This window comes from Coenobita brevimanus, chromosome 95 (assembly GCF_032717465.1).
Source record: "Coenobita brevimanus isolate Jiangsu-jjx chromosome 95, ASM3271746v2, whole genome shotgun sequence".
Classification (NCBI taxonomy): Eukaryota; Metazoa; Arthropoda; class Malacostraca; order Decapoda; family Coenobitidae; genus Coenobita; species Coenobita brevimanus.
In genome coordinates this window covers 29429983-29449745 of record NC_137048.1, presented here as the reverse complement: position 1 = coordinate 29449745, position 19763 = coordinate 29429983, and positions in this window count along the sequence as shown.

Here is a 19763-nt window from a genome sequence, read left to right as displayed (position 1 = left end):
ACAAAAGTAGTAATGTACTACCATGAAACATATCAACAATGGATTTTTTTTTTTTTAGTGTGGCCGCAGCCTGAAGTAGAAAACAATGAACGAACGGATGTCCATTGTGGAGAGTAATAAATATTCAGTGCTACGCTGGTTTTTCCGTCCGTTACCGACGTATAAGGAGTGTCGTGAAAGCAGAGGGAAGGGCCATGGAAATCCCTCGGGAAATGTGGTGTGAGCGACGGCTTCCTGTTGTACTGAGGATATGATTCATTACTCTTAGTTACTATATATATATATATATATATATATATATATATATATATATATATATATATATCATCATCATCATCAGCCGTTTGAGTATCCACTGCAGGACCGGCCTATCCCGACCGAAGTCGGGACGATACAGCCAATGTATCTCTACCAAGTGGCTTAGGCTGTCTGGTGGAGATTGTATGTAGGGTGAGAAGTGCTTGTAAGTGTAATTGTAGTGTTGGAGTGGCTTTGGATGTGTGTGTAGTTTGTGAACCAAGTGTAATCGGCCCGCGCAAGCCGACTGGGTGCAAGCATACTTTATAGTAAGCGACACTGGTTCAACCACAGCACCCCTTGTGTCCGCCAATGCGTACAGTACGTGGCCGGGTGAACACTCCCAAAGTTTACCCTGGCGGGGCGCGAACCCTGGTCCACCCGTGTACGAAACGCACACTCTACCACTGCACCACAGAGGCATATATATATATATATATATATATAAGGTGAATGGCACCCCTCAGGTTCGATATGAAAATGACTATATTCCTCAGGCACAGGTGACCCTATTAACACCCTCAGGCTCCAATACTAATGAATAAAACAGACTGATATCAGCTGGAACAGAACATTACCTTAATTCTGATCATATCTAGTACCTAATATCTCGTATTAAGGAATTTCAGGTAATTTCGAGTACCAAGAAATCCCAAAGATAATAAATGCGCTTACAACATACCTAGTTTAAACATGAAAACCATTGGTCAAGAAGCAAGCGCTGAAGTAAAAAATATTCTGTCCAAGTCGACGGCTGACATGTTTCTCGGACATTCTACATATGATATAAAGGTTACAAGAAACCATCAGTGTTGTTCCATCATTTGTTATAAGTTTGTCCACAGTTTCCTAAAACAGGCATTGGCAACTGTCCTACATCACAGAAGATTATGATGTTACGGGTTTGAGCAGAGTTTTTCATACAGACCAGGTTTCCTGTCCAAAAGCATATGCTGTAATGGCACAAAACATTCATAACGTGATTCATGCAAGACAGAAGTACCGCTAGTCCTAGTCTGAAAGACTGTCACGAGTCAGCAGGCCATTTAAGAATCAGTTGCAGTGGGCATAGTTATATCTTCCTTTGTGGTGTAAGAGCTGGTGGACGGTGGCTGTGACAAAGGTAATGGCGTGAGTGTAAATTTGGCTGAAGTTGAGTGACAATTATGTAGAAATCCCTTGACTCCTCCCAAGACCCGCTCCCGGTAGCTGCTGTTGAACCACACGAACACCGTCGGGTCTACAACACAGTGAGTCCAGAAAAGGATGTACAAGGTCAACTCCACGTAGAGTGGAGGAAGGCCGAAGAGGAGGGTGGCGGAATGAGGGAGGACGAGAGTAATGTTGCTGATGAAGACTGCTAACAAGGCACGCGTGGCCTGGTCCATTACACCGCCATGCTGCTGATTCTGGCCAAGCCGACGCCTGTTGCGGCGCACCTGCAATGCAACAACACTCCCTCAGGCATAATACTAGTGCTGGAGAGGGATGTTTCCATGGGGCTCGGTTATACAAATCCCCTCTCAACTCCTTTGGAAGGATGATGGATTGCAGGAAAAGAGTAACTTCGACCTGCAGTCCACCAGGTTCAAATCCATATGAACCTTAGGAGACAAGAACAAATGGTAAAACTACCCATGTCGTCAAAACACACAACTTGAGCAAATCCATCACCATCTTTTATTAGTTTTGTCATTCCAGCTGGTACTGTGTCAGGGAGAATCACAAAGCTTCCTTGCAAAATCAGCTTCTCAGAGTCTGGGTGTGCTGAACCGACTATGACCAGCCCAACATAATCGCTTACGTTTCAAAGAGGCTTTATCAGTATTCACCTGAATGGAGTACTGCTCTCATACACGTAAGCTCACTACATAAAGCTCTTTAAATTAACTGAAGCCAAAGCATGTTTCCTTCAATTGCTCATTTCACTCACCTACTCTCTCTCTCTCTCTCTCTCTCTCGTGAACTGTGTGCATGTCTGCCTTCTTCTTCAAGGTGGCGCATGCTTATATATGTTCTCACCCATTTTTTTAGTCCATGCTGATAAAACAGTCAGTGTAGACAAATTCAAAACCAACAATGCATATAAATGTGGAAGATAAAAAAGGAAAGAAAAAGAAAATAGCTACTGAGTAAAATGAAACTGTCAAAGAGAAAATCTGTCAATCTTAACATTAACGTGAGGCAGGAAGCGATTTAGTATTGACTTGTACAAAAATGGTGATGTAGCAGTCAGATAAAGGAAAATCAAACACAAAACTTAAAAACTGAGAGAAGTAAAAAATGCAATGACTGCTGTAAATACTTAACTGAGAAATATACAGTAGCAATGTTCTGACAGTCACAAGCACAATGTAAAAGTGTGAAAGATATTTTTAAATGGTACTGACTGCTAAAAAAAGAAAAACTGGCGATGTTGCTGCCAATTTAAAGAAAAAACGCTAGAAAGAAAAATTAAAATGCGAAAGAAATACAAAAACGGTACAGACAGCGATAAATTTTTTTTTACTTGTATGATGAAAAAAGCGAAACAAAAAAAATATTTAAGTCTGAGAGAAATACGAGTACAATAATGATACTGAGTGCTGTAAATAAAACAAACTGTAATATATTAATACGTGGCACTGGCTAGAAAAGCAAAATACCACAGTGTGAAAGATATTAAAAAATGTTACTGACGGCTATGAACATGGCGATATAAGAAGAGGCTGTGATGAGGCAGGGCAGCAGCATACTCAGCAGAATGGCGATGATGGAGATGACTCGCTCCAACACTTCGTCTATGTCCCATTCCAGTACCCGACGCAAACACACTACCTGAAACACAGAGTGGCAGAAATTATGGTGCATGATGATGATGACATTCTCAGGGTACGGTCTATTAATAACACTGCTTTCGCTGTTCTATGGCATTTAAACAGCTGTTGGGGTTACTATTACTACTACTACTACTACTACTACTACTAATAATAATAATAATAATAATACAACCCAAAAAAGTGCAAAGACTTACGCAGCTGGTGGTGGCGCAGTAGGCGAGGACACACATCACTATGGCAATGGCGGTATTCAGCCCCAGCTCGTGTCTGTGAGGCGACCACACCGCCACCATCCTGGCCACACAACACACATGCACCAGAAAAAGAATGAAATAAATAAATAAAAAATACAATAATGTAAAATAACAAAAGAACAGAATAAACAATAGCCGCATGATTCAAGTGCATATGAAACGTGAGTTATCTAATCATTCTAGCAAATTGTAAAGGTGCTAAAGTAATGATCAAGGTTCCTATAATCAAAGAAATTAGTCATTCACTTATTTCTTTACGGTTAATGATATTGACTAAGTCTGTCTGGGAGTTGAAATAAAACAGAATCAACAAATTACGTGTCTCCTTGCATGATAACTGATGTCCGAGCTCATTTAAGCTCACAATAATAACTGAAAATTCATCTCAACTAATTATAAAGCAAAAATTAAAAGTCCATCTCTGCTACCCCCCCTTCCCCGCCAAGAAACATACGATGCGTCCGTTCCTCTTGTAATTTCTCTCAGCAAAAATAAAATCCCCTGTTGTTTGCTTAATCATAAGTCCTATGTATTCAAGTAACCAACAAGAGCAATCCGAGACCGCAAACCTCCGCCAAGGCTGAACAGTTCCCCAGATCCGGAATGTTCCTTGGAACCAGATCAAACTTGGATGTGTGATAGGTCCTATGGAGATGTTATCTTGTAATTTTTGTGCAAGCATTGTAGGCATTATGTATCGAGTTAGAAGCAAAAATGTTGAAACTGCCACCATCCCGCAATGGTAAAGAATCCTTTTAAAAAATTCCTGGATCAGGATGATGATCCGGAATATCACCAAAATCTAAAGGACTGTTCCTTGGGTCATAGCCTACCCCTCCAAAAAATTTCAGCAAAATCCGTTCATAACTTTCTGAGTAATCCTACAAACAAACAAACAAACCAACACCGGCAAAAAAAAAAACTTCCTTGGCGGGGGTAATAATGGGTTAATTATGTTAGTTTTTGAAGCTTATGTCTGCTAGGATTGCTTCCACTTTAATAAAATCTTATGGAAATAACCGTCAAAAGGATACAAATAATACTTCAACACTTCGTCCACCCTAACTCGTCGGAGATTTTCGTTCTTTTGCACCTTGTTTCACTTACGTCTGTCGCAGAACATGACAATACCCCGACAACACGCGTTTTCATGGCACATCATGACTACGTCCATATTCTAGTATTAAGCTCTTGTTACGTTTCAGCATTCAAGATTGAGAGAGATCGGAGTTTTAGGCCAAGTTGAAATGGACAGAGTATGGACATCATGGTCTCACCTGACAACCGCCACCACCGCAATGGCCATCAGCTCCACCTGGCTGAGGAAGAGGAACATAAAGACGAGGATGCCCTGCAGCGGGTAGGGTCTGAAGCCGGGGTCGCAGAAGAGGAGGGCCAGCACCATCTGTCCCATGAGGGGTTTAGTTACCACACACAGCAGCAGCACCGGCACAAACACAGCCAACAGCAGCACCTTCACAGCTACACGCGTCTTCCCACAGGTCGCAATGCACCACACGGCTACACCACTGACTGGGGGGTGAGGGAAAAAGTATACAGTATATTCTGCCTACCTTTATACCTATCTATCAGTATTTTTTTTTTTCCAGCAGACACACAAACAGTCGACAGCAGTACCTTCACAGCTACACGGGTCTTCTGGTAGGTCACTATGCACTACATGGCAACAAAACTGTCTGGGGAGAAAGAAGCAGCATATATTCTATCTACCTACACCTTCCTTACTATGCAGGATATTTATTAAGAGTTCCACCTGAGCTGAATAAAGCCACCTGGAGGCAGCCAGACTAAAACACAGTATATCTATTTCTCACCAATGCCTCCTAAGAGCATGACGGTGTAGCAGTGGACGAGGGTGAACACCACAAGGGGGCGTGGAGTGGGGGGATCTCCACGTCTCAGAGAGTTTTCATACTCACATGCTTCAACGACTGGACTTGGGCTCATTACGTCACTCATGTTCACTACGTCATTAATGTTCATTACCTCACTCAAGTTCACTTCGTCACTCATGTTCACTACGTCACTCACGTTCACTATGTAACTCATGGTTAGCATATCGCTCATGTTCAGTATACCTTTTTACATCCACGGCGTCACTCACCTCACTAATGTTTATCACCTCACACATGTTCACTATATATGCCACTCATGTTCAGTTTATCACTCACGTTTGCCACCTCGCCTACGTTCTGCATACCGTTCAAGCTAAGAACATCGTTAATGGTCACTATGCCACCCATGTTCACCGTCGTTCAAGTTCACCACATCACGAATGTTCACCAGGTCACTCATGTTCACTGTAACACTCATCAATTCAATACACAATCGTTTATGCCCATCACCTCATACTCATCTTCACTCATCAGTGGGGCTCGTCACCTCATCTATGCCCACCCTACCACTCACTGCCGCTTCACTCGCGTTCATCTCCATTAAAACGAACTTTTCACAAACATTTCATATACTGTCCTTAAGTTTGTCGATTTGTTCTTATCTGACGAAACTGGACCACTCCCAGAACGTGCATACGAAGATGTGGTTGCATGATTTTCGACGAGTCTTGGGTATGAGGTAGCAGTGAATCAACCTGATGATGAGTCAGATCAACCCTTCAATCACAAGGTCATCCACTAAACTGAAAGGGGTTAGGGATCTTCGCCAGGTAAAAACAAATGCAGCCCCGGAGCCCTGTTGCATATCCACCTCCGGCAAGACCCAGGGAAATAATGAAATCAGCCTTCTCTACCGCAACAGAGGGAGGAAAAGTGAGGAAGAGACTGGGGAATCCCCCGTCCGAATTCTGTTTCCCTCAAGGATTAATTTTTTTTTACTCATTTGTTTTTCCTTCCTCTGTTCTGTTATATATATATATATATATATGTGTGTGTGTGTGTGTGTGTGTAATCACTTTAAAATTAATAATAAAAAAGGGAAAACAAAAGTGATTGGGGCTATTGGGCCAAAGGGGAATTATGCCATGTTTGAGGAGAATCAGCGAAGAAATAAAGGAGTGGCGCCGAGTTGGGAGAAAAAAAAAAAAAAAAAAAAAAAAAAAAAGTTTGGAAAAGAGAAGTAAGAAACGGAGGGAATACTCCCCACACTGATATGAACAGGTAAACAGAACACAAACAATGGAAGGAAGCTGAATACAAAGAACCACAGTATGACATGCAGGGCGAGGCAATGAAAGGAGGAATATACGATAGGTCAAGAGACACCCAACACAAAAATATATAAATTAATTAATAAGTAAATATTATCTACATCTATCTTAATCAACACCTAACACAAAAATATATAAAAAAATAAATAAATATTATCTACATCTATCAAATATTATCTACATCTATCTATCTTTAATGTGTGTGTGTGTGTGTGTGCGTGTGTGTGTGTGTGTAGCGCGCGCGTCAAGCCCCCTGTCTGAAGGTTATGATAAAAGCAAATTCCTCAGGCACAGGTGAATCTATTAAAACTCAAGGGTTCAGAAAATAACTCTTTGATGAATAAAATACTCTGGCGTCGGCTGGAACAAAACACTACATCCATTGTGAACTGTAGTAATTTGATGTTTTGTCCAATTTCAAGTACCAAAAAATCCGTAAGTTACCATTTGCCTTTACAACTTACCTAGTTTAAATATGAACGTACAAGGTCAACGGTGAAAGTCGATGAAGTAAAAAAAAAAAAAAAAAAAAGTATTCTTCCCTAAGTCGACAGCTGATATCACTTGTCTGGGCATTCTAAATAAGATGTTTATTGTAAACTTTATATTTCCTTTCGCTGCTTATCTAATACAATGAAAAACAGGTAAAACTGAGCTAACTTACAGCATCATCATCATCATCATCATCATCATCATCATCTTGAAAATGTTTGCAGTAATTTTTCTGGCCCTACTTTTTTACTGATGTTTCTTCCACACCAGGGCATGTTCCTTCAATTCCCTTCTGACGCAGGCACAGGTGATTCTCGTACATCTAGGAAGCGTATTAATGAATTCACATTCCTCAGTAAATTTATTCACACAGTGTAGGTCTTAAACAGCATATGGTATGTCTGATGGCATCAAGCGTGAAAATCGCCATACGATCATGAGTGAACTGGCTGCAATCTTCTAAAATATTATAAGCCTACAAAACTCGAGTCAGGCTATTCTAGATTTAAATACAGTCTTTTTTGGCGGTGTATGAGCGGGCGGACGGTGGCTGTGACAAAGGTAAAGATGGAGATGTAAATCTGACTGAAGTGGAAAGACCGAAAAGTAGATATCTCTTAATTCCTCCCAAGACCCGATCCCGGTAGCTGCTGTTGAACCACACGAACACCATCGGGTCAACAACACAGTGGGTCCAGAGAAACATGTAGATGGTCAACTCCACGTACAGAGGAGGATGGTCGAAGAGAAAGCCGAAAGCGTGTGGGAGGACGAAAATAAGGTTGCTCATGAAGACTGCTAACATAGCACGAGAGGCCTGGTCCATTACACTGCCATGCTGCCGATTCTGGCCAAGACGACGCTTGTTGCGACACACCTGCAACAAAGTAACATTCCCTCAGACATAAGACTGGTGCAGGAAAGTGACGCCTTCATGTCGTGGAACTGATTTAACTTTGAGTTGCTCAGTTTCACACGTTCTCCTGAACTGTCTATTACCCGAAAACAGGATGGTGAACTGCAAAGAAACGGGTAACTTTAGCTTGCTGTCAACCGAGTTCAGGTCAAGATAAGCCTGGGGCAATAACAAATACAACTAGAGAAGCATTCAACAAATACAACTAGAGGAGCATTCAGTGGAAAGTAACTCTCTGACAAAGACACCGTAATTTCCTAACCACTCTTCATAATGGGTTAGGTTTTCTCATCATTGATTAGCGTTTCACAAAACATGTTTTCCGGATCCAGAAACTGTACTACGATCCGGACTGGTCCCAAAGGTTAACTGACTGTTCCCTGGGACATAGGCTATTTACCCACCAAATCTGGTCCAAATCTCTCTTTTACTAACAAACAAACAAACAGGGGTGAAAAACATACTCTCCTTGTCGAAGAGAACAACAGATTCAAACTAGTATACCTGCCATCAAAACACGCAGCTAAGTCGCTTAACATCTCTGAACAGTCTTGTGATACTTTTAGTTTTGAGTTGGGGAGATCACATCACATTTCCTGCACACCAGCTTCTCAGTGGCTCTATATGCTGAACTGACTCCGTGACTTTTTCAGCCCTAAACAACTGCTTGCTCTGCACAGAGGCTTTACTTACCTGAGAGAATACAGCTGTCATGCAAGTAAGTTCACCAAAAGCATTTCTGTAAAACAGTTGATACCAAAGGCTTTTCCTCTCTCTCTCTCTCTCTCTCTCTCTCTCTCTCTCTGTATAGTATGAACAGAGCGACATTGCTGTCAATCTAGAGACCCCATAAAAAAAAAAAAATTGTGGGCGACACACACACACACACACACACACACAGTACTGACTACTAGAAAATACATCAAACTGCGAAAATACATAAAAAGGGTACTGACTGCAGTGAACATGGCTATATAGCAGGAAGCAGTGACAAGGCTGGGCAGCGATGAATTAAGTGCAAAGATGACGGTGAAAAGGACTAGCATGATCTGTCTCTCCACTTCCCATCCAAGTATATCAGGCAGCCATATGCACTGAAACACAGATTTGTTCACATTTTAGTTCATCATCATCATCATCATATCATCATCATCATCATCTCATAACTACATGAAATTATAGTTATCCCCACCTTACCTTGCTTATCCCTTAGTGAATCATGGATAAGATGAAGATGCCCAAGAAATGACGATAATACTGATTAACTCCTCTTTGCTCAAGATTAATAAAACACTGCTCTAAATGTTCTATGCTATTCAAATGTTTTGCGAGGATACTACTACTATTACTACTACTACTACTATCAAAGCACAGTTGGCAAGCCTTACGCAGCTGGTGGTGGCGCAGTAGGCGAGGACACACATCACTATGGCAATGGCGGTCTTCAGCTCCAGCCCGTGTCTGTGAGGCGACCACACCGCCACCGTCCTGGCCACACAACACCAACCCAAACAATTATGGTTCTTTCACCTTAACCAGACCAAGAATTTCGTCCTTTTGCAACTTATTTCAAGCAGTTCAGTGGCAGAAAAAGACAATACTACGACTCTACATTCTTTCCAAAGCTTTCTTCGTAAGCACTACCATATTCTAGCGCTAATCTCTCGTTACAGGTCAGTATTTCAGACGATGAGATGGCAATACTTGGCCAAGTTACATAAGGTGGTCCACATATTATGCAACTCCATTCTGTGTTGTGGGAACGGCTCAGTCAGCGTTACTACTGTCTAAAGTACTTCATTTTTTACTTCCAGTTACCCACTTCATGTTATACAGTATCTTCTTTTTTGCATCCACTGATTGTATGATATTAGTACTTTCATGATGCAGTTAATATGTCCTACTTCCTCATGACAACAATTTAAGGTATCCCTGCAACAAGACTGGGGAGTGCAATATACGAACCACCCTGTATTACACTCACCTGACCACCGCCACCACCGCAATGGCCATCACTTCCGTGTGAGTGAGGAAGGTGTAGAAGAGGAAGAGGATGCTCTGCAGTGGGTGAGGTTTGAGGTGGGGCTCGCAGGAGAGGAAGGCCAGCACCATCTGTCCCATGAGGGGCTGGGTTCCCACGCACACCAGCAGCACCGGCACAAACACAGTCAACAGCAGCACCTTCACAGCTACACGCGTCTTCCCGCAGGTCGCTATGCACCACACCGCAACACCACTGACTGGGGGAGAGAGAAAAAGTGTACAGTATGGTATATTCTGTCGACCTTTATACCTATCTACCTGTATATATATTTTTTCCAGCAGACTCACAGTTTTTTCCAAATAGTCACACAGTCAACGGCAGCACCTTTACAGCTATACGAGTCTTCTGTCAGATCGCTATGCACCACACGGCACCAAAACTGCCTGAGGAGAGTAAACCCGTATACAGTCTACCTGCCTACTGTACATTTTTTTACGCACAGTATTATATTTTTCCAGCAGCAACTTTACAGCTACACGGTATTTTTTTTAGCTGCCACTCACCACACGGCTACACCACTGCCTGGGGGAGAGAGAAGTAATATACTGTATATTCCGTCTGCCTATATTTTTCTACTTATCATCCTGCCTATCCTTCTTGCAAGTCAAAATGCACAACACTGATAAATCGCTGCCTGGAGAGGGAGAATAATGAAGGGGGGGGGGAGGCAGAAACCGCATCAGTCCATAGGAGATCCAATGCAAGACCAACTCTTGTCCTTGAGGGGATAGCAGTACTGTGACATAACACTCGACTATGCTAGCAAAGTATGAAGAGAGGAGGAGCGTCTGTAGTGAGAGCGATGTATGTTAAAGACGAGGTGTTTATATGACTGTGTATATGTGCCACACGTCTGTATAAAATAACTGTATGTCACAGATGTGATCTAACACACTGTGGAATATTATGCAGGCATATTTAAGAACATACAAGCATTCACATACTTGTACGTCAAAGCCTGGGTTTCAAAGCTCAGACACAGGTCAGACGTTGACCGCAAGACGAACACGCAACCACCAGGCTACTGCAACTCACGGAGGCGAAGGGTGAGGAAGAGGAAAAAAAAAAATGTCTATCTGTGTACATATATAATACAACATTAATTATATTATATTAAACATGTTAGTAAGGGAAGCTGTCTTATTCCGGCTACCAGGAAAAGGGGAGAAGAGAACGTTTAATTTCTACCTGTCTGTCTGTGTCTGTATATTGCCTGCCATATTTTTCGTACATAAACTTTCAGCACAACGATTCCATACACTTCATTGTTACTGCTACCATACGATTTTCTTCCGTTTCCAGTGGTCTTTCAATATTCTGGGCTTCAATGATAAAATACAGAAGACATCATCGTACTTAAAAAGCTAATACATTCTGTTCACTTCAACTTGACCTAAATTTGCCATCCATCTTTCTAGAATGGTGAGCTGCAAGTGGAATTAACCTTAATATATGATGCTAGTCGTGAAAAAGTGCCATGGAAATTATATACAGCCGCAGACTTGCCTTGTTTTGCCATTAAGCTACACGAAATCAGCTGCAAAACGACGAATATTTTCCACCAAGCTAAGCTGGATAAACTATATTATTCGCAACAGTTAAGATGAAATTATTATCCACTCCACCCAACATTTTAACCCCTTCACTGCGAGAAGCCCTTCTTCAAACTTCAGGAGATTGCCAACACACACACACACACACACACACACACACACAAATTGCCCCTGCTCACCGATGCTTCCTACTACCATAACGCAGTAGCAGTAGACGAGGGCGAACACCACGAGGGCGCGGGGGGTTGGGGGGTCGTCAGGTCGCCGTGCATTTTTCAAGTCACAACCTTCTACAAATGCATTCATGTTCAGTGCGTCGCTCATGTTCACTATATCGCTCATGTTCATCGCCTCGCTCATGTTCAGCATATCACTCATGTTCACGGTGTTACTCGTACTCAGTATGTCGCTCATGTTCAATATATCACTCATGTTCAGTTTATCACTCATGGTCATCAACTCGCTCATGTTCACCAAATCGCTCATGTTCACAATATCCCTCATGTTCAATATATCACTCTTTAATTCAAACTACATTAATTTAGGCTCATCACCTCATATTCACCATCGTACTCATATTCACCACGTCCCATAGGCTTTTGTTCACTTCATCTTCGTCCACCTTCCCACTCAGTATGAATTCACTTGCATTCACCTTCACCAAAAAGGGACACTTCACAAAACACTTCACATACACTAAGATTGCTTCATTTTTCTGCAGCCGGAGTGATAATAAGCTGTCCATATTAATTATAGTTACGAGAAGGCGATGACCTTAAGAGTGTTGCAGTCGATTTGTTTTTATCTGACGGAACAGGTCCAGTCCCACAAACAACTTCAGAACAAAGTCGTGGATGGATGCCTTTCGATGAGTTTTGGATATAAGAATGAGTCTCCTTGGTCACTATTCAACTCCACCCCCCCAATCCGACTACACCTGGCCATCCACTCAGCAGAAAGAGGTTAGGGATTTTTTGCTGGTAAGAAGTTAGGGATCTTCGCCGGGTAGGAAGTTTGGGATCTTCGTCAGGTAAGAAGTTAGGGATCTTCGACAGGTAAGAAGTTTGGGATCTTCGCCAGGTAAGAAGTTTGGGATCTTCGCCAGGTGAGAACAAATGAACTATAGTAATCCCAGCCCCAAACCTCTCATACATGACCACTCCCGACGAGACTGTTTGAGATATTAAAACCGGGAACTTTCTCTAACGCAACAAAGGAGGGAGGAGAGACGGTGGAGCGGAGAGGGGTAAGGAGGGTGGGAGATGTGACGCAATGGGGAGAAATTTAGTAATGGGGTGGAAGAGATGAAATGAGGGGGATATATGCAGGAATGGAGAGGAGCGAAATGGATGCAGCCTATTTCCCGAAGCTCAAATGTTTAATACGGTAACTCTAAAGCTTTACATCTTCTCCAGAGCACTTCCTCCTGACTAGCACCGTAATTTAGTGTTAATCTTTTATTGCAACTTAACATTCACGATGAAGAGAGGGCAGTTTTATGCCAAGTTAAAGTGAACAGAGTATGGTATGGCGGAGCAAAACAAGGATCAAACTTTCCTTGCGAATACCAGGAAAAAACACACCTAAATGTTACAGGGAAGTCCCACTCCTGCCCCGCTCTTTTGTACTCTCTCTCTCCACCCCTCCCTCCTCTCTCCACTCCCTCCTCCTCCATCTGTCTCCCCCCTTCCTCACATTCTTCCTTTACGTTTCACTTCCCTTTCTCTCCTCGCTGCTATCCTCATCTCTACATTTCCCCCTCCCTCACTTGTTTCCTCTACCTTTCACTTTCCTGTCTTCCTTCCTTGCAATCGTCATCTCTTCTCCTCCCCGTCCCTTACTTTCTACTCTTCCCACCCTCCGCTCACCCTTCCCTTGCACCATTATTTGCCCCTGCCCCCGTCCCCCCTCTACACACACACGTTTAGCTCCTACCCTCATCCAAGCCCTCATCTTCCTCCCCTCCCTGCCTTCCTCGCCATCCCTACCCCCCTCCCTCCCTTTCACAGACACACACAATCATACAAACGTTCTTACTTTCCTCGCTCTCCCCTCCATTCGTCCCTCCGTCCCTCCTTCCCCCAGTATCCATCCCGCCCCCCTCTCCACACAAACACGTTCTATATTTTTTTCCTTCTTCTTCGTCTACCTCCCACCTCCCTCACCCTCCCCTCCCTCCCTTCCTCCGCCACCTATCCAACTCCCCCACCTTTCACCTTTGTGCGACGAACGTTTCTCAGACAAAGGTGTTCTCAATCACAGCATTCAGGAGGTCATTCAGCCACACGCAAAAGTTCGCCGACACTTTTCTACCAACTGTGGCAATGGAAGCAGATATATGAACCAGTTTTCTGCGACAGCCATACGAAGCACACAATATAACAGAACGAGATGGAAGGCTACTCCCTGTCGTTGAAGCAGGCATGGGATATATGGAGGGCATGACACAATGTTGGCAGAGGACTGTCGACGAAAAGGCAGAAAAGAAAGAAATATATACAGTACATCCACCACAAACTTACTTTTCCACCATCCTCCACTGCCACATCCACATCCACACAGGCTGAGTTCTTCGGTTATGCAAAGTCCTTTATATCCCCCCCGATAAGTGGATGGTCGTCTGTGAGAAAATTCGGCCTACTACAAGTATTATTATTATTATTATAATTATTATTATTATTATTAGTAGTAGTAGTAGTAGTAGTAGTCGTAGTAGTAGTAGTAATGGTAGTAGTAGCAGCATCAGTTGTAGTAGTAGTAGTAGTAGTCGTAGTAGTAGTAGTAATGGTAGTAGTAGCAGCATCAGTTGTAGTAGTAGTAGTAGTGGTAGTAGCAGTAGCAGCAGTAGTAGTATTAGTAGTAGTAGTAGCAGTAACAGCAGTAGTAATAGCGATGATGATAATAATAATAATAATAATAATAATAATAATAATAATTTATAATAATAATAATAATAATAATAATAGTTATAACAAGAATGCTAATAATAATAATAATAATAATAACAACAACAATAATAATAATAGTAATAATAATAATAATAATAAATAATAACTACAATTCTGAAACAGATGAAATGTTTCTTCCCCGAACCGGAAAAAAAATGAAAGGAGCAAGAACAAACCTATAACACGCCATCGGCAGATTCAGGGTCCAGATATGTCTATTATTGCTTTATTATTCGAAACTTCAAACTATTTATTTTACGAAGGACGTCTTATAACGAAAAGATGATATATATGAGGTAAGACGAAGGCAACGAAACCAAACACGGAAACAATTACAAAATCAGCCTACTTGATGCTGAAACTCCAGGTCCCTTCGTGTGGTGTGCTGTGAGAGGGTTATTTATGTGGTGAGGCGTGAGAAGGCGGGTCACTGAGTTGTGTTGTGGTGTGCAATGACTCTTCGCTATCGTCACACAGAACCTCGTTTTCAAAAATCATTGATGATACAAGCTCGGACAGGGCCGAACATAAGAAGAATTGCGGAAACGCCATCACTCACTTTTTTATTATTCTTTCAACCCACTCACTATATTTAACTTTGGGTATTCCTTTCTAATCAGAGGAGATTAACGTAAAGCCTACCTATGCAATTTACCGCGAGCTGATTCCCCTAAAATAAAGTACAAAGAGTAAGGAGGTAGCAAAATAAAAATATACATGGCGTCCATTGCGCTGAAGGGAATAAACCTATGCAAGGATGTTTATGGGAAAGACGAATTATAAGCTGTGACGTGCGGATTTAGCTGAGAGAGAAAGAGAGAGAGAGAGAGAGAGAGAGAGAGAGAGAGAGAGAGAGAGAGAGTACCCATAACGAGCAAGTAATCCCCAAATAATGATCTCATTATTTTTAGTCATTCAAACAGCGACAGTCACCTAAATACTGGTTGCTTTTTTACGACTTTTTATTTCTTAATGAGTGCAATCACCCATCAGTTTCGTCCATATCATTGTTTTGGAGAACTGTTTATCTAAGCTACCCAATGAAACTCATCTTCTTTGTATAGGCTGGACTGAACACGAAATTTTCAGCATAAACTACTGTACCAAATCCGTCTGTGTGTGTGTGTGTGTGTGTGTGTGTGTGTGTGTGTTCTTACCTAATTGTTCTTACCTAATTGTATCTTTACAGGAATGAGTCAAGCTCGTATTGTCCCGTGTTTTAGACCATAATTTGTCGTACATATCCTTAAATTTGTGAATTGTTTTGGCACACACTATTTCATTCGGTAGTGCATTCCATTGATCAATTGCTCTGTTTGGGAAACTGAATTTCCTTACGTCTTTATCACCTCTCTTCTTATGCAGTTTTTTGCAGTGTCCTCTTGCTGATGCTTCTCCATATATTAAGTAATCATTTATGTCTATTTTCTCCTTTCCTGATATGCACTTATATAGCATTATCATGTCACCTCTTTTCCTTCTCTCCTGTAGTGTTGGTAGATTCAGTTTATTTAGTCTTTCTTCGTAGCTTAGGTCCCTTAAGCTTGGTATCCATCTTGTAGCGGCCCTTTGAACTTTTTCAATCTTGTCTATATGCTTTTTGAGATGAGGACTCCAGACTATTGATGCATATTCCAGGGTTGGTCTAATTAATGATGTTATTATCCTTCTTAGCATGTCTTCATTTATGTATGTGAATGCTATTCTCATATTTGCAAGCAGTGTATACATGTTCCGTACCTTCTCGCTGATGTGGTCAGCCGGAGAGAGTCTTTTATTGATAATCACACCTAGGTCTTTCTCTCTTTCTGATGTGTATAGGGTTTTATTTCCTAACTTATAATCCCAATCAGGTCTTTTTCCACTTTTACCAAACTTCATTACATGACACTTGTCCACATTGAATTCCATTTGCCATTTACTACTCCATTCATGAAGTTTATTTAATTCTTCTTGTAGCTCCCTACAAGAGTCTGTGCTAGTAATTCTCCTTTGTATTTTTGCATCATCTGCAAACATATTCAGATAGCTCTCATTTCCAGTGTTACTGTTTATATCATTTATGTACACTAGAAACATGATTGGTGCCAGCACCGAACCCTGTGGTACTCCACTAGTCACTTCTTTCCATGATGAGTAGTTTCCTTTTAGTACTGTCCTCATTTCTCTTTTTATGAGAAAGTCTTGCATCCAACAAAACAGTTTGCCTCGAATTCCTCCTTGATGGTACAGCTTCCATAAAAGTCTTTGGTGTGGTACTGTGTCAAAAGCTTTCTTGAAATCTAAATAGATACTGTCCACCCATACTTCCCTTTCCTGTATTGTGTTTGTTACTCTGTCATAGTAGCTCAACAGATTAGTAACACATGATTTTCCTTTTCTGAAACCAAACTGTCTTTCTGTTATCATACTGTGTTCTTCTAGATGATTTACCCAAGCTTTTCTTATAAGTTTTTCTAATACCTTGCTTACAACACTGGTCAGTGATACTGGTCGGTAGCTGAGAGGATTTTGTCTATTTCCTTTCTTGAATAAGGGGACTATATTTGCTTTTTTCCAAATATCAGGTAGTTTCCCTTGACTCAAGGATTTCTTGAAAATTAAAAATAATGGTTTACTTAACTCCTTTGCACATTCTCGTAACACCCAACATGAAATTTCATCAGGACCACTTGCTTTTCCTCTGTCTAATCTACTTAACTCCTCCTGTATTACTTTTTCTGCTATTTGTATATCTGGTAGTATGTGTGGACATGCGTGTTCCACATATTCCCTCTCAAAAATTTTTTCTTCAGTAAAAACTAATTGGAAATTCTTACTTAGTGCTTCACAAATATCTTTCTCTTGTGTATAAGTGATTCCCTCGTCCGTGATGGATTGTATTATATCTTTTACGTTGGTTTTGCTTCTGATATAGCTGTAAAACAGCTTTGGTTGATCACTACTTTTATTTATTATATCCTCCTCAAACTGTTTTTGGGCTTCCCTCCTTATTCTTGTATAGTCGTTTCTTGCCTGTTTGTAATTATTATACGCCCTTTCACTATTGTGTCTTCTGTATCTATTCCACAACAAATCTCTTCTTTCTTTTGATTTTTTACATTCTGTATTGAACCATTTCTGTATTTTCTTATCTGCTTCTTTGTGCTGTGGGATGTACTTCTGTGTGTGTGTGTGTGTGTGTTTGTGTGTGTGTGTGTGTGTGTGTGCCTTTCCTGCATCTTCTTTAATTCTACCCAACCCTTCCACGAATCCTTTCACTACGACATCTATTTTTTTTTTTTTTTCGTTTTTTTTTCCTACCATGTGCCTTCAGGCGATTTTTTTCAGCTGAAAACATATAAAAGTGGAAGGATTAAATAAAACCTTCATAAACTTCTTCCACGAGAGCGATTTCAAAACATTAACCCCCCCTTTTTTTAGTAGTAGTAGTAGCAGTCTCAGTCGTAGTAGTAGTAGTGGTAGTAATAGTAGTAGTAGTAGTAGTAGTGGTAGTAATAGTAGTAGTAGTAGTAGTAGTGGTAGTAATAGTAGTAGTAGTAGTAGTAGTAGTACCCAAACTGTAACTCCGGGCTCAAATGAACGTAAACCCGGTGGACTGCAGGTTGAAATTGCTCGTCTTTTGCAACCCACCAATCCCCTTGCGGATATATGGAGAGGAGGCGAGCATTTGTACAACCCGGCAGCTCCTCGACTGGTTATATCGGTGCCACCACGTGAAGGCGCCACTGTAAAAGTGAAGGGGGGGAGAGAAGCCATCGTAGTGACGAGGATAATACATCTTTTCCACCATTACTTTCCCCATTGAGGCTGATTATAATGTCTATCGTTATAATGCTCCTTGTTTTCCAGTAATACCATCGTTTCACACCATTAATCCTTCTTCCCATATAATACTTTCCACTGACTACCATTATCTGTACATTATCACTAGCTTCATCAGAATCATTACGTGAGAGGACTGTCAGAGGTGATTATTCTTTTCTTTCCACTTCAAACTTTATTACATTCTATTATCAGTTTGTTTCTTCAGTACAAACTTTCCGCTCTCAACTTTTTCCCTTCTCCCACTACCTAAAGACTAATATTTGTTTTCCGTTTTCTCTTTCCTTCCTCAGAATCCTGACGTGAGGTGCATGAAGTGATCGCAGGGAAACTAACCCAGAGGTATTCCTTGACCTGCACTGAAAACAATGGAAGACAAGATTTACCCCGTTCTCTTTATTATTTTCTTTAAGGTACTCCTTCAATTACTGCCTTCATTATTTTCAGCCATCTTTTACTGTTACTTTTTCCACTGTTACCGCCTTATCAATTCTCTCCTTTAATGTAGCACGAACTTTCTCCAACTGTCATAATATCAACTCGCACTTTCCACTGACATAACCTACCCACTAACACACTCATCATTTCTCTCTCTCTCTCTCTCTCTCTCCCTCCGAGAACCCAAACATCAGTGAGGTACATAACGTGATCACAGAAGCCCTAACCCAGTGAGGTACATAACGTGATCACAGAAGCCCTAACCCAGTGAGGTACATAACGTGATCACAGAAGCCCTAACCCAGTGAGGTACATAACGTGATCACAGAAGCCCTAACCCAGAGATACCCTCAAGCCCGAACCAAGCTCATGGACGCCAAGATTTACTCCCTTCACTTCGCCGTCTCACACTTTCCAGAGTGGCTTTCCGAATTCATCTTCGAGCGGCTGCTACCAAAAAGCAACTGATGAGCAGGAGGATCGCGTATTTCAGGGGCCGGATTCACTAACGTCTTCACAGGCTGAGGCACCAAACTTAAATCCGGAACCTATAATCCGGTACTTATTATTAAGGCACCATAACACACAGCAGTTTGGTATTCATTACAGTTTTTAAAGGCACCTTACCCTGTTCGTAAACTCCGCCCACCTTAAATCTGCAGCAGCTGCTGATTTCTGTCCAGCCAGTGACAATGGTTCTTATAAGCAGACCTTTAGCACGATCAACCAGTCACAGCTTTCCTTCATCAGCTGCTTGGCTTCTAAATGTAAACAAAAGGTTCGTCAGTCTACTAATGTACGGAAGAACAATTATCTCATTACGTATTTAAGTCAATGGCAACATGAAGAGAGAGAGAAATACTCCCAGCCCGTGAGAAGCTCTCTAAAGATGTTCCAGCTTTTCCAATGACGAACTACGAGTAGTAAACTGCCATTACTCTGAGGAAATTATTATTATCTTTAATGCCAAGAAACATATTTAAGCCTAGT